General features: G+C 36.0%; 1 protein-coding gene and 1 long non-coding RNA gene across 9 annotated transcripts in view; one reads left to right on the top strand and one right to left on the bottom strand.

Moving 5' to 3' along the window:
* IMMP2L (inner mitochondrial membrane peptidase subunit 2) overlaps positions 1-17,738 on the top strand; it is an 888,292-nt gene that overhangs the window by 362,173 nt on the left and 508,381 nt on the right. The gene's annotated exons all lie outside the window — the stretch shown is intronic.
* LOC129523732 (uncharacterized) lies at positions 785-17,718 on the bottom strand. 2 transcript variants are annotated; one of them, XR_008667327.2, is made up of 4 exons: positions 12,231-17,718; positions 11,730-11,794; positions 10,183-10,381; positions 785-924 (listed from the first exon to the last, which is right to left on the bottom strand). It is a non-coding gene; the product is annotated as an uncharacterized lncRNA (long non-coding RNA). The 2 variants fall into 2 exon arrangements; XR_008667326.2 differs by lacking the exon at positions 12,231-17,718 and having other exon boundaries at positions 11,730-11,925.

The raw sequence follows: 17,738 nt of genomic DNA, 5'->3' as shown, positions 1-17,738 counted from the left end.
CATTGCAAAACTGGAAATTTAGTGTCTACATGTTAAATATGATTATAGAAGTTGATACTGGGTAGAGCTAAGTAGATATGGTCTTGGCAAGTAATTTTGTGATTTCTAATATAAGGTTAGATATAATGCCTACCTCACAGACTTGGTGAAAATAATTTATAAAGGAAATTTTATAAAGAAATACTGTTTTAGGTATTAATCTTTTATTTAGAAACAAATACTGATTATTGTTTTTATCAGCTCCATATATATTTGACTGTGAAGACATATGTACTATTCATTCACAACATCTATTGAGTACTTGTTGTGGACTGGGGATTGTGGCAGGTAGTGGCTTTTGTGATAAATAAGATGAGGTTCTTAACACCGTTGAAGCTCATAGTTATTGAAGGAGAGGAAGCATTGAAAGCAAATAATTATGGTACAAAATTACAAATGTTATAAACAGGTGTAATGGTACAAAGGAGGGGTGGATTCTGCTGGGATCTCAGGAATCTTTCTCAGAGGCTGCTCCTTAGGCAAGATAAATGAGTGTTGACATGACTAAATGGTAGACTGTCATAGGTAGATTGAACATTAAGTAAACATCTACTCCACTATTAAAAGAGTACTAAATGTAGGATGAATACTCAGTTCATCAAATGTTTATTGAAAACTCACAATAGACAGGTTCCTTTACTAGCTACAGAAGAACTATAACCCTGAAAAGATCTGGTTCTTGCTCTTCAGGGGCTCACAGTCCTACAGGAGACAGATGTGTGTTCCCAGAGGGCTGTGCCCCAAGGGGGCAGAAGTTGAGTAAAGGTGCTGTAGAAACTTTGTGCCATATGACCGGGCCATGGTATCACTGCCAAATCCCAAAGAGACAGCTGTGACTTTATAAGTAGTTTGGCCTCTGGAATACTGAGTTAAAAGTGGACTGGCCTAAAAGAGCAGAGAAATTTTAAGAAATCAGTAATATTTTACAAATGCATATATGATATAGTCTTGAGATATAAGGTCAATTGATGAGTAGGACACAGATTAAATAATGGGAAGTTGACCCATAGCCTGGTCAAAATATGTGTAAATAATAGGTAAAATAAGTAATATTAAAAGGGAATATAAATTATATCGCTACAAATACTATTAGCTAACCCAGCTAAAATATCTTAATTAGGTATATCAGTTAAAATATGTACTGGAAGATCTCCTATTGATCTTTTAGTTTTTCCCACTTAAATGAAGAGGCTCTTTCTGATTGGCCTCTGTTCTCTCTGGTCAGGATCTCTGGATATTGAGGATTTCCCATTCGGAGGACTATATTTAGCATCCCTTTTCTCCGTAATCCCAAATAATCAGTCTTGGGAGTTATAAAACCTGAGTGAAAATAAGAACTATATTTTCTTTAAAAGTCGTTGGAGATGGATGCTCAATGTTTGACTGTGTTTTAAGGATTGTTTCTGGGTCTTTCTTTTTAAATCATTACCACACTTTATCACCGTCAGTGATAAAGTGAAAAATCACCTCAATTTTATTTTTATTGCGCCTTTAAGATTGTTTATCTATTTATCCATTCTTACTTCACTGATTCTCAGAGTGGGAAGAAGCAGCATCTGAACCCACTGTCAAGAGCGTACTTTCTGCCATGCCCTTGTTCTGTTATTCCCTGCTTCCTGCAAGAGCTTGCACAGACACCCATCGACTTTCTTTTGTATTTTAATTTCTTCCCATTAGCCCTCAAAGAGGCTACATCTCCACCTACTTCACAAAAGAGAAATAAACAAAAGAGGAAATCCCTCACATTAATCTCTCCTCAATCTTTCCCTTTCTCTCTGTTCTCCCGTGTTTAAACAGTTGCTTTTACTCAATATCTCCATTTATGCATCTCTTAGTAATTCTCTGTCCACTGAAGCCTGGCTTCTGCTGGAATCATCCAGAGCTGTCTCAGGTTGCCAAGGACTTCCCAATTGCCCAACTTAAACTCTCCTCAGGGGCTTGATCACTGTACAGTCTATGTGATTAGCCATCATTTTTCTAAACTCCTCCCTTACCTCATCAGTTACCACTCTCTTCTTGCCTCTGTAATTTGTTTTTAGTCTTAGTTGTGTCTTCTGCCTTTATCCTGCTTAAAATCGTGGCTATTTGTTTTAGTTCTGCATTTGATCTTCTCTTTGTGTACTTTGCACTCTCTTGGGCAATCATCCCCTTTCTTTGATTAACCTGCCATGTGATGCCCAAATCCGGAGCTCTTGTTTGGGTTTCTCCTGAGCTCTGTTCTCTTGGCTCCATCTGGATGGACAAGGCACTTCATAATTGGTGTATTCCAAATGTCTTACTGATTTATATCTGTTGTCAATTAGAATTGAGATTGCTATCTTTCAAAATAAACAAACTCACTTAATTTTATTAAGATTATTTTACATACTAAGTTTTGTTGGAAGAAGCAAAAAGAAAAGGAGTTATGATTGCTGGCAGTTTGGATTGCTCAGTTTTCAGACTAAATACAAATTTGGGGCTTTAGAATAGCAGGAAATAAAAATAAAATTTTTTGAAACTAATTGACACATGATATTTTTAAAAGTCAAAGGAAACAAATGACTTTATTGGAGTTCCTTATACTTATATCATGGTGTAGTATTTTTATTTTAAATATTTGGCCTTGACATTAAATAATATATGGGAATATGAGCTCTCATAATCTCATAATCTTTTCAGGGCATAAAATAATCTGATCAAGGCTGATGAGGGTTATAAAAATATATTGTTATATTCCGTCTTTGATGGCTTCTGGGTGAGTTTGAGAGAAAATTCCCTCTTCCACTTGGGTACATAGTTGATCACCCAAACTCTAAGTGATACCTGATGAGTAAAGGTGTCAACCATAAGGTTGCTCTGTGCCAGTGCGACTTCTGTTTGCTCTCATTACCTTTCGCCAGATCCTGCCTGATAACCACAGATTTCCATGTGGTTCCCTCCTACTCCTGCTCCTGCTTGTCAACAAGCTCTCTTACCTGCTTCTACTACATAGTTCCTGGCTGTAGAAATGGAACCAAGTAGCTTTCTTTTGTAGAATAAATGGACTTATCCTTAACCAGCAATGGATGATTAGGATGGGAAGGTAGGGTGGAGGGATGTGTATAGAAAGAATGTGAAACTTGAAGCGCCCTTTAAAAAAATGTTTTCTTGTTTAGCTCAGAGTAGATCAACTTCTGTTTGGCCTGACTTTATTTCCTAAAGACAGTAACTGGTCTCAAGACATGTTTAAGAGTAAAAAATGCTAGAATCTTCTTACCTTAGAAGCCAGTTTGTGCTACTACTGACCCGTCAGGAGGAATACTTCCATGTCAGGAGGAAGGAATATATCAGTATTTGCCTTTAGGGAATTTGCCTGGGAGAGTACATTAAAAGTCATTCCCAGTCAAGGCAATTTGTTTAGATGTAAAAGCATATAAGTAGTGTGTGTGTGTGTGTGTGTGTGTGTATTTGAGCAGCAGCATTTTACCTTGCTACAGATTTTAACTATCTTTCTGGAAGTATTCTGTTACAGTGAATGTGACTGTAATGTAACAAACAGATTTTACATGCTTCAATGGAATTTAAATTGCTCTGTGAGGCTAAATGAAATAGTTAATCTAGACTTTTGCCTGGGTTTTCTTACCTGCATTTTGGGGGAGGAATGTTCAAAGAATATTTTTTTAAAAAAGAATATCATTCAAAATACAAAATAATATACTGCAAATGATATTAATAAAGGTCATATAACTACATTAGAATGAAGACTTGTAAGCCAGGCTGGCCTTGGAAATAGTTATGAGTCAGGCAGTATGCTTTTGTTGCTTCTCACCCTTACTATCTCTTTGATGCCTTCTTATCCGCCACTGCAGTGGTCAGTTCTTTCCTATTCCGTTTGCCCGCTCAAAGCAAAAGGAAGAAGTATTATTGATGTTTGCTATGGGTCAGGCTTTTTATTGGGTGTTTGACATATACTGTCATTTAGATGACTGTTAAATTTGTGGCACCAGCTCTCCTTTCCCAGCTGCAAACTTTGTCTATTCAAATTGCCTAGTTAAGATGTTGTAGAATTTGTTTATATCACATGATGTTATACACAAATACCTGCTTACCAGCCTACCTTCGTACATACATATTAATAATCCTGTTATATATATATAAGCAATATACTCATGTCATGTCAGTGAAAAGTGTGGCTTTTTATGCCAGACTGCTTGAAGAAACTAAGGCTCCAGAGATTGTCACCTGCCCAAGGTCACATATTGTTAGTGACATATTGTAGTAAATGGATTTCGACCTAAGTGTGGCAGACACCAACTTTCACTCTTGCAAGTATTTTTAACCACTTTTCTCTACCTTACATTCCTATTGTTCTATTGGTGCATAACAGAGTGAAATATTTCTCTTAATTTTGTATTTTTTGTGTTTTATATATACATATATTTTATGCAAAATAAAAATAGTTTTCCCTTCGGACAAATCTAAAAGTATATTTGATAATAGAGGAAGAAGCTCTGTAATATACATTTAGCATGTTGGTAATGCTAGATTTGTTTTTTAACTAAACCCTGAAGGACTAGTAGAATCAGAGAAAACCTTGTTTTTGCTTAGGTGTCATTGTTTACCTTGAGAATGAAAAACAGAGCAAGTAGTTAGAAAGCTTAGAGGAGTTAAAAATAATAACCGTCATGCTGCCCTAGAAATAAAAGGAAGTGATACCTACTAGCTCAGTGATCAGTGATTTTAGCTATTGGTGAGACATTTAATTTAGTGTAAAAAATGGTATGAGATGATGCTGTAAAATGTATATCTGCAGACAATTTTTGTTTCATTATTTATTTTTATATACTGTCAACTGGCCATGTTAATTTCCACTGATAATACAACTGAAATTATCGTATCAACCTGTATTTCAGGGACTTTCTCCAAATACACTCAGAGTTGTCTTATAAACAAAACCTTATTATAGTCACACAGAGTTTGAAATGTTAAGGCTAATTTATGAGAGCAGTTTGTCTGAATAAGCATTTAGTCTAGGAAAGGAATCTTTCCTCTTAAAGATATAGTAAGTCTTCTCTTTCCACTCCTAAGCCCTCTATTTCCCATGCCTGGGGTGGGTTGGAGGTAGAGAAAGCACCTTAAGCTAAGTCAGTTCAAGATTATAAAAGCTATGAAGACTGACAATCCTCTGAAGCTTTTCTGTATTAAAAATATCCTCCTTATTCTCTTACCCTCATCTTTGCCCTAGTTCTTTGCTGAAGAATGCCATAGTTTCTTCAGTATTTGTAGCGTTTAGGAGAATGTGGACCAATATTTATTTATTTATTTTTTCAGGACTTAGGTTATCTGTGATAGGAAAGTTAAAGTATAATCTATGAGTAGAGTGTAAAAACACTAAAGAGAAAGCTCTAGAGAAAATAACTGCCCTATTTATTAAATATTAGTGCTGTTCTTCTGGTCATTAATGTCAAGCTAATTTCCTTTCTGGCAGGCCCTTGTAGTATTTCTTTTTCTTTTTTTTTTTTTCATTAAAAAAGGTGGGTGACATGAAAGCACTGATGTCTTTTAATAGTTATCATTGATACACAGGCCTCTCAGGCTTCTGACACCACAAAGGCAAAGTTTCTGCTTTTGAGACACATCTTTCTGCCTCTTTTGTCTCCTCTAATTGATTTTGTTATTTTAATTGAAAACACTGGTTTTAAAGAATGGAATTCTATAGGGCCCTGGTTAGAGAATAGCCACAATAAAAAGTATACATGAATTATCTTATTTCTTCTGAGTGGCACTGTTTGGCTGTGGTGCCTCTCTAGACCATTCTCTACCACTTACTCCAGTTTGCACTTGAGGGCAGATTTTTCTTAACAGTGCTAGTAGGTGCAATAATGGAGCTGGCTGATGCTATTGGAATGGTGCTTGAACAGGACGAACTTTTTTATTAGCCATATCTGTAGTTCTGATCTTCCAGGAAGTTAGCTAGTTATAATAATTCCCTTGGCTTAAAAAGATCATATTAGGTAGGAAATCTTCCTATTGAAAAAGATGTTATTCTATAGGACTAATAGCTAAATAATAAGCTAATATGAGTAATGACATTACTTTGGAGAGTGTCAGTAATACCAAGTTTTTCAAGTGGCCACTCTCTGGGTCCCCTTCCATTGTGTGCAAGTGCCGATTAACAGTTTACCTGTACTAGCTACCCACTCACTAGCAAGTACAAGAAATTAGCTCCTCCCAGGACAAAACAAATTATTTCCTTAAACTGCCAGATCCAACTACTATGAGCAGAGCCCTCTAATAAGCTCTTATGGACTGAATGTCTACTCCCCAAATTCATATGTTGAAATCTTAACTCCAAATATGATGGTATTAGGAGGTGGAGCCTTTGGGAGGTAACTAGGTCACAAGGATGGAGCCCTCGTATATGAGATTAGTGCCCTTATAAAAGGGACTCCAGAACAGTCTCTTGCCCCCTTTCTGCCATATGAAGAAACAATGAGAAGAGGTCAGTCTGCAAACTGCAAGAGAGCCCTCACCAGAACTTGACCAAGCTGACATTCTGATCTCAGCCTTCCAAAACTGTGAGAAGTAAATTCCTGTTGTTCATAAGCCACCCAATTTATGGCACTTTGTTAATCGCAGCCTGTACTAAGACAGGAGCACCATGAATTGACCTGAAACGTGTGGGATGCAGCCTTTATTTAAGCCGTTATTGAAACAGCAAGAGATAACTTAAGCCACACTGTGACAGAGACTGTCACAAGCCGTGGAGGGAGCAGGAGCGGTAGACTGGCAAGCTACAAGCACTGACATCTACTTTTCCTCTCCAGAGGGGCTCTGCCAGGAAGTTCCCAACCCTTCCTACTAAAGCTTCTCCTTCTCTGACACATCCCGAATCAACTTGGACTTCTCTATCCCCATACCCTCCTTTAAAAAAAAAAAATCAGTTTAACCTTTTGGAAGCAATAGCAGCAATATGGAGGTAAATCTTACTCTAACTTGGCAGTATTTTGACTTACTTAAGGCCTCAGATTCCAGAGCCAGGTTGCCTGGATTTGATTCCCAAATCTACAGTTAATACATAAGTGATTTGGGCAGTTGAGCTCTGTGCTTCAGTTTCCTCTGTAAATAACCTGTGTGCACTTTGTCTAGAGAATTAGTTGAGTTAGTATTTGTAAAGCACTTAAAACAATACCTGCCACCTGATAAGCTCCTTTTAAGTGTTTGCCATCATAATGATTATTATTACTTGAAATGTAATTCTAATGACAACGTTCATTCCTTCAATAAATATTTAATAAGAACATACTTTGTGCTAAGCATAGTATTCTGTCTCATTTCCAACAGGCTCCATACTACGAGTAAGGCCAGACGCTAACTATAATATAGTGGTTTGAATTCTCGTTACAATACTATGTTGGAAATATAAGAGTGCAATTGGCTTTTAGCTATATATTTTAAAAGGTTAGATATGTAACTTGGCTTGGGTGGTATTGCCCTGAATATCTAGGTACTCTTTCAAAGTGCCAGCATTATATTTAGTTGATCCTAAAAGGGAGAGCCTGGTGGCCCTCTCCTTGGGTGGCAGAACTTATGTCTTGTCTATGCAGTTGCTCTGCTTCCTTGAGACCCACTGATGGAAGGGTTAAGACCTGCTTGGCCAGAAAGGGAAGGGCCTAATTTTCTTGCTGCCCACAGACTATTAGAACACCACCACCTTACCCCCATTCTCTTACACTGCTTTGCAACACACACTGTATGTTTGCAGTTGTCCTCGACGACATTAATACTTACTTTGATTTTATTTATACGTTTGCAGTCTTTTCCTCTGTGTAAAGGTGTATTCATTTATGGAAAAAAAGTGCCTATTACTAATTCTATTCCCAGAACTAAGTAGACTAATTTATACTGTATTGGGGAGACAAAAAGGTATTAAAACTTTTTTTTTTTAAAAAAAAAGCAAGGACGAGGGGGAAGTTACAGAAAATTGTAGGGAAACAGTTTTCAAAAGTAAATGTGGCCTCTTCCTGGTGTTGCCTTTGTCTCATCCCGTCCTTTATACATGAATTCCAGAGGTTCTTAAAGAACTAGGCCGTAAGACTCATTCTTAGATTTTATACTGAAATTGATTACCTCATCAGCATGCCTGATTAAAGTGGAAAGAGGCTGGGCACGGTGGCTCAGGCCTGTAATCCGAACACTTTGGGAGGCTGAGGTGGGCGGATCATCTGAGGTCAGGAGTTTGAGACCAGCCTGGCTAACAAGGTGAAACCCCGTTTCTACTAAAAATACAAAAAAATTAGCCAGGCTTGGTGGCACGTGCCTGTAATCCCAGCTACTCAGGAGGCTGAAGCAGGAGAATCGCTTGAACCCTTGAATCCAGGAGGTGGAGGCTGCAGTGAGCTGAGATCGTGCCATTGCACCCCAGCTTGGGCAACAAGAGTGAAACTCCTTCTAAAAAAAAAAAATTGAAAGATATGGTTCTAGATGCTTAAAAAAATTGAGCGGAATGATAGGCATATATTAGGCAGAAAAGAGGAACAATGAAGGCCAAAGTAGACATAAGGACATGAATAGTCCCATGGCTATAACTGTAGTTGTGACAATCACATGCCAGCAGCATATACATTGGTGTCACTGTCTGTCTGTCTGTGCGGTCTTTCGTTTAGAAAAGGTTAATTACAGCCTTTCTTTGCATCATGGACACCTTTGGTGGGAATCTGCTATACCCTATACAACTCTTCTCAGAATACATTTTTAGATGCATAAAATAAAATATATGGTATTTAAGAGGAAACCTGTTTTATTGAACTCATTTAGCAAAATACTTTAAAATTTGTGATGTTATTATATATTTGTTTCTTCATAATATATTTAAATGTATTAAGATGATCTAATAACACTGGGCCTATAAACAATCATAGTTTCAAAGAAGTGTAGTGTTGAAGGTAAAAAATATTTCAAGATATGTAAAACAATGGGAATGTGATATGAAAATAAATCAGATTTCTGTTGGTGACCAAGTCATAGAATTTAAAATAAAGCATATTTCCCTACATGTCCAGAAGCTAAGCAAGCTAATTACTCATATCTGTTTATACTTCTCATGTTATTTCATCTAAAATGCTTATATCCATTGAAATAAAGATGTAAATGAACAAAGTGGTTGGACAGTAATTCAAAAGGATCTGGCAGATAGTTTGCTCTAATCTCCTTGCTATTCTTTTCATTAGGTTACAAAAATTTTAGTTTTCTGTTACTGTTCTAATCTACAAGAATACTTGTAGGTTAAAGTGAGTTTTCAGCTTCAGTAATTTTTGTTTACTTAATATATTTTGTGGTTAATTGTTAGGTTCTTTTTATCCTTTGAGGTAATATGCTCACAACCTGTAGATTTGCTTATTTTGCCAACACTTTCAGATCTTCAGTCCTCATGCCTCCTGAGGCATTTGGAATTTCTCCGGGTATATTTTATTTCCAGTTTCTCAATGCAATGAACATATTCAGACATAGTAAGAAGGAAAAGGCCTATGAGTTATGGGTGATTGCTTTTATGTATTAATGGTGTCCATGGAGGGTCTCATTAACACACACAGCATGAGGAATTTTTGCAGCTACCACGTAGAGCTGAAAAATCCAACCACAGAGTAGATTTGATTGTTTATGTCTCAGTATTTTTGTTTGGAGTTTGTAGCTTTAGAGGACATTAACAAAACTTCTGGGGACAGGTGGAATGCCATATGGCATAGGGACTGGACCACTGCCATAGCTTTAGAGATTTATCAAAGCTTCTCCTTCTAGTGGGAATGATATGAGTCTCCTGGACTGCTTCCATTCAGTGATGACATTCATGTACAGATCAGCAACAAAGGTACTTTAAAAACAAAACAAAACAGTAACTATCTCGAAAGAGATTTCTTGCTTTTGATAGGGACTGAAGGAGAGCATCTTTATTAGCAGGATATTTATTGGATTCAAAACTTTTTTATACTTACTAACTTATTACATAAAATTCATACAAATACTGTTGTGCAGTAATTTGAGGGTGGGTTGGGTGACATAGTGGTTTCTATGCATTGAATACTCCTAAATTCAGATTTTATGCCTTCTGAACACACAAATGCACACACACACACACACACACACACTTTTTAAACATCTATGGGTAGTTCTGAATGGTGGCATTACCTTTGAGTGGCAGTGTCTGGGGTCTGCTGTAGGTAACAACGGAAGTCAGGTTTCTGTTGCACTTGTGACATTTATAGCAAACTTCCTGTCCACAGTGTTTTTTGACCAACTTTGAGGTGGGGTGGGAAGAACTGCTTTGGCAGTACTGGTTGCTACAACTGCTTCTAATGATCTCTAAGTAGTAGTGAGACCAGAAGCTCTAGAGAAGAAAAAGGCAAGGGAAGTTCCTTTCAATGCTTGAGAGAGAAAATGGATTGCATCCTTGTTTAATAGAATATGGAGAAATTGAATATAATTGTCACTGACTTCAAATTATCAATATATATGTACTTTGGAATACTACACACAATTCATTCTGTACAACATAATTGTTACAAATAATGATACCTTTCAGGGTGTCATTTTAGATGGAAATTGGCACCTTAAATATTTTAAGGTAAAGATTAAAGAATATAGAATAACATTTGCTTGTTGACTCATTTCCATTATTTTCCCCCCTATTTCTCTTTGATTCTCATGATAGAATTATAATTTTTTCTCTAGAGCACCCTAGAGTATTCTTTGATTCTTCATAGCTGCTCATATATCTCTAATAAAGTAGTGAACCATAGTATGAAAAAATTATATTGCATTGAATATAAAATATAATAACTACTACTTATGGATACTTTCTATTTCCATAAATGAGCTAGATAACTTATATTGTCCCTATTATTGTGACAACAGTGCAAACTAGGTGTTATTATTTCCATTTTATAAATGCAGAAAATGAGACCAAGAGAAATTAAATAACTTCCCAAGTTCTTACAAATGTACCTAACAACTGGCACAACTGGGTTTTAAAAAGCCGTTATCAGTTAAATTCCAGAGTGTATGTTCTTTCTTTTATGCCTGAAATATTTGTCTTTTGTTTCATGTCAGATATTTCACAGGGATTCATAGTTTCTTGATTGAGGCATTTTGCCCCTTTGAGTTAAAGGGTCTCGATGAACTACAAATATGCCTTGTGGAAGACTTAACAACAACAACAACAAAATGAGAGAAGTCACACTGCTAATGAGAAACAATGTATGATCTAGGAAAATGCCAACCCAACTTCTGACTGTAAGTCTGAGAGTGTAGCTTCTCCTTGTCCCAGTTAAGCTCTGGATACATATGCAGTCATTTCCCTTTACAACTCTCTGTGGACAGAGTTTGCAGTGTAAGATCTGAAATGATACAAGTGGCTCCCAGTAAAATGAAGCCAAGGAAGCTATGGCCTAAAATACAAACTCTTTTAAAAAGCTTGTTTCCTTACTGAGCTTGCCAATTTCCATAATTAGTCAGAGGCAATTAAGTACCTTAATTAGTTTGATCTTTATGGAATTTCCAGCATATTTTTGTTTTGTAATCAGAACTACAGTTGAATATATGACTAATATCCCTTATAAAGGCTTACATTAACATACATCAAAATGGTTTACTTCCGTTTCAAGATAGAGATATTTTATCGACATAATTTTAACATGCATTTCATAAAAACACAGTGTTTATCCATTATTACTTACTTAATTGAAACATCACATCTTCAGTTTGCAGGCATCATGGGGTTAAGCAGAACATAATGGCCTTCCTTCATTTTTTGGTTTAGACACAATCACAAAATAAACGTTTAAGATACATTTGTAAATAGTTAATATGTCTTAACCACTTTATATAAATAATACTTTAAACTTTAAAAATGATCATGAATACAAAAGCTTATGCAATCTAGCAAGGCACCAATTTAAGAGAAAACTGCCAGTCTATGTCTGTAAGATTTAGCATTCCAATGATAGTACAAATTAAGGGTTGATTTGATTAGTGAATCGCTGTCTTCCAAATTTCAATTTACATAAGCACTTGAGAGAATCCAAACTATTTAGAAACTAGCCTGAGTTCTCTTGTTTTCTTTTGCGTGTCTCTGCTTACATTGTGCTACATATCTGTAGGGTCAGATTTTTTTCTTATTTGCAACTAAATTCATTCTTGAAATCATGACTCCCTTAGATTTCACATCACATTCTTACCTCCACCTCAGAGGTATTTTCTCTGAGAAACATGATTGACTTTCTTTATTTTTTTAATACCACTTGAAAAAAATTTTGGTGGGTACTTTGTACTTTCTTTTCTAATTCTCATTTTTCAATCTTATTGTCTTCCTTTTTGTCATTTTCAGTTGATAAATAAACTGAGAAACTCTATCTTGACCCCAAGCTGAGTGCTTTCTTGAGATTTCCAAGGTCTGAGGATTCTTTTGAGTAGAATGCATCATGGAATTTTCGGGGACTGGGCTCTGAGGCAACCTGGCTTCTCTACAACCAAATTCTATTGAGACCTTGGGACAGCTTCTGCTCTTCCTAGTTTTCACAGGACCAAAGAAGTGGTAAATACCTGATGGTTATAGAAACTAGAAAACAAGCTATGGATTTAGTTTCATTAGCATTATTATTAGCCGGGTAAGTGGGAATCCTGTTCCAGAGTTCCACTGAGCATACTGAGCCATTGAGTCCTGATGATGTTAAAGTGATGGACAGTTAGATAGATTTGATTATACTAAGAATGACACTAGGAAGAAAAAGAGTAAGATTCTTCATTTTATGTATCAATTCCATGGACTTATTCCCTCTTCTGACACTTAGGAAAGATCATTTTAAAACCTCTTTTTATGTTTTTTATTTCTTTTTATGCTTAATTCTTTTTATTAAAGTAAGAAATGGCTGCATATATTGAAATGTTTATTCTTAAAGCTTTTGAAGCCCAATAATTTTATTCAACACTTGTTCTATATGTAAGCATGGTTTGAGCATATCTAAACTGACAGATGAGCTAGCTACAAAATTTATAGCTATTTATTTTAGCTGTAAGCAGTAAGCAGAAATGTGGAAACAATGATAAGAAACCCTTAGTGTACTTCATTATTGTGTTAGCTTTTATCATGCTGTTGAAAATAGTTACGGTCAACTTTTTGTTATTGTTTGTGGCATAAAACTAGATTAAATGATGCTGGTCATTTGTTTAGGTTTATATAAAACCTGCACATTTATCTTAGTATCTACTTCCAAAATTGGAAAGTTCAAGTTTTTGTATTTTAGGGCAAGAGAACCTTCACTTATTCCTCTTATTGGTCATTTGAGTTTATATTCATTGCTGTGCTTCCAACTAGTAGCTATATATGTGGGGCCAGAGCTTCTCCATCAAGCTGGGTGCTCAAATACAGGATTTACCCATTTGTTAAATTATGATTCATCTGACATTATTTAGAACATGGAGTATGTAATAATGAACAAGACAGGGAAGATCCCTATTCATGGACATTACTTACATTCTGTTAAACAAACAAATAAGAAAATAGCAGAATAGTGATAAGTAAAATGCAGATATAGGATTATTCATTAGAAGCGTGTTTCATGTTATGTGTTTGGGGAAATATTATCCATTCTTATTTTAGAAAGTCACATGAAGATATTGCTATATTTATTCTCCAGCCAGCCACACAGCAGAGGAAATTAGGCTCAGTGATGTTAAATCTTTCATATTAAGTGGCTCCTAAACATATGTGCAAGTTGCCTAGTGGCAACAAAAACAATATAGTAATAAGAACATCAGGTAATGTATACTCCTAATTATATTTAAATAGGCCTATGTATAGTGATAATAATGTAATAATGGTAAAATAACATAGTAATAATGGTATAGTAAGAGTATAGAAATATGGTATAATATTCGGTGGTTATAAAAATTAATATCATTTTCCTTGTTCCAATAGAATCAAGTAAACACTGTAATGTATGTTATTTTAATATTGCTAGATTTGCTTTAAGGAATCATATTTTTGTATCCAGGAAACAGCATAGAAACCTAATATACAGTATGTCAAATTTTTTCTCAATTTATAAAATGAAACACATATTCCATAAACAGCCAAAATGAATTTTAAAAATAGGCTTTGTCAATATATACATGTGAATGCATGAAAAGTAATTAGAAAGTACAGTCATTTCAGCACAATTTTATTGTAGGCTTATGTCATTTTATTGTGCTTCACTGTATTATGCATTAGGTTTGTAGCAACCCTGCATTGAGTAAGTCTGTCATCACCAGTTTTCCAACAGCATGTGCCCACTTCATGTTTTTGTATCACATTTTGGTAATTCTTGCAGTGTTTCAAACTTTCCTTTTTGTTACATATGTTGTAGTGATCTGTGATTAGTAATCTTTGCTGTTACTGTTGTAACTGTTTCAGGGCACCACAAACCTCACCCATGTAAGATGGCAAGTTGAATTGACAAATGTGTGGTTCTGACTACTCCACTGACTGGCAGGTTCTGGATCTCTTTTCCTCTCCTCAGGCCTCCTTATTTGCTGAGACACAACAATATTGAAATTAGGCCAACTAATGACCCTACAATGGCCTCTAAGTGTCCAAGAGAAAGAACGAGTTATGAGTCTCTCACTTTAAGTGAAAATCTAGAAATGATTAATTTTAGTGAGGAAAGCATGTAAAAAATTGAGATAGTTCATAAGCTAGGCCTCTTGTACCAGTTAGTGAAGTTGTAAATTCAAAGGATAAGTTCTTGAAGGAAATTAAAAGTGCTACTCTGGTGAACACACAAATGATAACAAACTAAAGCAGTCTTATTGCTGATATGGAGAAAGTTTGGGAGTTCTGGATAGATCAAACCAGCCCCAACATTCTCTTAAGCCAAATCCTAATCCACAGCAAAGCCCTAACTCTCTTCAATTCTGTGAAGGCCGAAAGAGGTGAGGAAGTTTCGGAAGAAAAGTTGGAAGCTAGCAAAAGTTAGTTCATACCTGACAGCTTCAGGAAATAAGCTGTTTTCGTAACATAAAAGTGTAAGGTAAAGCAGCAAGTATTGACATAGAAGTTACAGCAATTTACTCAGAAGATTTAGCTAAAATAATTGATGAAGGTGGCTTCACTAAACAACTGATTTTCAAGATAGATGAAACAGCCTTGTTTTGGAAGAAGATGCCATGTAGGACTTTGATAGCTAGAGAGAAGTCAATGCTGGCTTCAAAGCATCAAAGGACAGGCTTACTCTCTTGTTAGGAGCGAATGTAGCTGATGACTTTAAGTTGAAGCCAATGCTCGTTGCCCATTCCAAAAATCCTAGGGCCCTTAAGAATGATGCTAAATCTGTTCTACTTGTGCTCTGTAAAGGGAACAACAGAGTCTGGATGACAGCACATCTCTTCATAGCAGAAGTGTCCAATCTTTTGGTTTCCCTAGGCCACACTGGATAAAGAAGAATGGTCTTGGGCCACACGTAACATACACGAACACTACCAACAGCTGATAGGCTAAAAAAAAAAAATTGCAAAAAAATCTCATAATGTTTTAAGAAAGTTTATGAATTTGTGTTGGCCATATTCAAAGCTGTCCTGGGCTGCATGCAGCCTGTGGGCTGCAGGTTGAACAAGCTTGGTTTATAGCATGATTTACTAAATATTTTAAACCCATTGTTGAGACCTACTTCTCAGATAAAATTTTTTTTTTCAAAATATTACTGCTCATTGAAAATGCACATGGTCATCTAAGAGCTCTGAAGGAGATGTATAAAGAGATTAATGTTATTTTCATGCCTGCTAACACAACATTTATTTTGCAGGCCATGAATCAAAGAGGAATTTTTACTTTCAAGTCTTATTATTTAAGAAGTACATTTTGTAAGGCTCTAGCTATCATAAATAATGATTCTGCTGATGGCTCTGGGAAAAGTAAATTGAAAACCTGGAAGGGAGTCACCATTCTAGATGCCATTAAGAACATTTGTGATGCATGAGAACAGATCAAAATATCAACATGAACAGGAATTTGGAAGAACTTGATTCCAGTGCTCATGGATGACTTTGAGGAGTTCAAGACATAAGTGGAGAGAGTAACTACAGGTGTGGTAGAAATAGCAAGAGAACTAGAATTAGAAGTGAAACTTGAAGATGGAACTGAATTGCTACAATCTCATGATAAAACTTAACAGACGAGGAGTTGCTTTTTATGGATAAACAAAGAAAGTGGTTTCTTGAGATAGAATCTTCTAGTGAAGTTGCTGTGAACACTGCTGAAGTGACAACAAAGGACTTAGAATATTTAATAAACTTTGCTGATAAAGCAGTGACAGGGTTTGAGAGGATGGACTTCAATTTCAAAAGTTCTACTGTGGGTAAAATGCTATCAAACAGCATCATGTGCTGCAAAAAAATCTTTCATGAAACGAAGAGTTAATTAATAGGGCAGACTTTATGGTTTTCTTAAGAAAATTGTTACAGCTACCCCAGGCTTCAGCATCCATCACCCTGATTAGTCAGCAGCCATCAACATAGAGGCAAGACCCCCTAGTAGCTAAAGGATTACAACTGGCCGAACGCTCAGATGATTGTTAGCATTTTTTTAGCAACAGAGTATTTTTAAATTAAGGTATATACTTTGTTAGACATAATGCTATTACACATTTAATAAAGTACAGTATAGTGTAAACATAACTTTTATAAGGACTGGGAAAACAAAAAATTTATATGACTTGCTTTATTGCTGTATTAATTTTATTGTGGTGATCTATAACAAAATCTGTAATATCTCCAAGGTACGCCTGTATTTGGTTCTGTGATTCAGTAGAAAAATGCTTGCTGGTTCTTAAAAGTATGTATATGTCCCCGGGCTAGTAAGAAATAGTAATGTGAAAAGTAATTAGCATATTTGAGCACATGGTATTTGATATTTTCTTTTTTCAAATATCAAGTTAATCTCATTTTTATAATAAAACAAAAAATGAATACCCAGGAAAAGGTACACAGGGAATGTGGAAGCCAGGATTTAACTTCCTGCCCTCTGACAACAAGTACCTTGTAAGCTGTTCCCACTCTTTGTGACATAAAGCTGCCAACCCCATCTTCCTGTCATATTTGATGTTTCTATATGTGAATAAAAGAAATGTCACATGTACCCAACTCTAAGGGAACATTTTAGGGCAAAGGCTTGTCTTGGTAAATTAAACTTGTGTGTTATCTTCTAGGGCGTTAATAACAATGGTTCTAGTTGCTTCACGAACTAAAAGATCTATACATGTAGGTAAATATCAAAGCTGACTGTTCTTTGATTTTATATTCTATTATTCCAGTTGATACAATTTTTAAATTTGGAGATGTTTAAAGGACAGAGTTTAATCATTATAAGAGAGAAGGTCAAAGGAAAGGGAATCGATTTTTCAAAAGTGGGGAAGCCCGGGCACAATGGCTAATGCCTGTAATCATAACACTTTTGGAGCCTGAGGCAGAAGGATTGTTTGAGGCCAGCAGTTCCAGACAATCCTGAGCAACATAGCAAGACCCCATCTCTACAGAAAAAATTTAAAAAATTAGCTGGCATGCAGTATGCATCTCTGGTCTCAGCTACCCAGGACGATGAGGTAGGAGGATCACTTGAGCCTGGGAGGTCAAGGCTGCAGTGAACTGAGATAGCACCACTGCACTCTAGCCTCGATGAAAGAGCAAGACCCAGTCTTCAAAAATAAAAACAA

The sequence above is a fragment of the Gorilla gorilla genome, chromosome 6 (assembly GCF_029281585.2).
Source record: "Gorilla gorilla gorilla isolate KB3781 chromosome 6, NHGRI_mGorGor1-v2.1_pri, whole genome shotgun sequence".
In the NCBI taxonomy this organism is placed as follows: Eukaryota; Metazoa; Chordata; class Mammalia; order Primates; family Hominidae; genus Gorilla; species Gorilla gorilla.
Note: the sequence above shows the minus strand (reverse complement) of the source record. Positions and strands in the feature narration are given on the sequence as shown.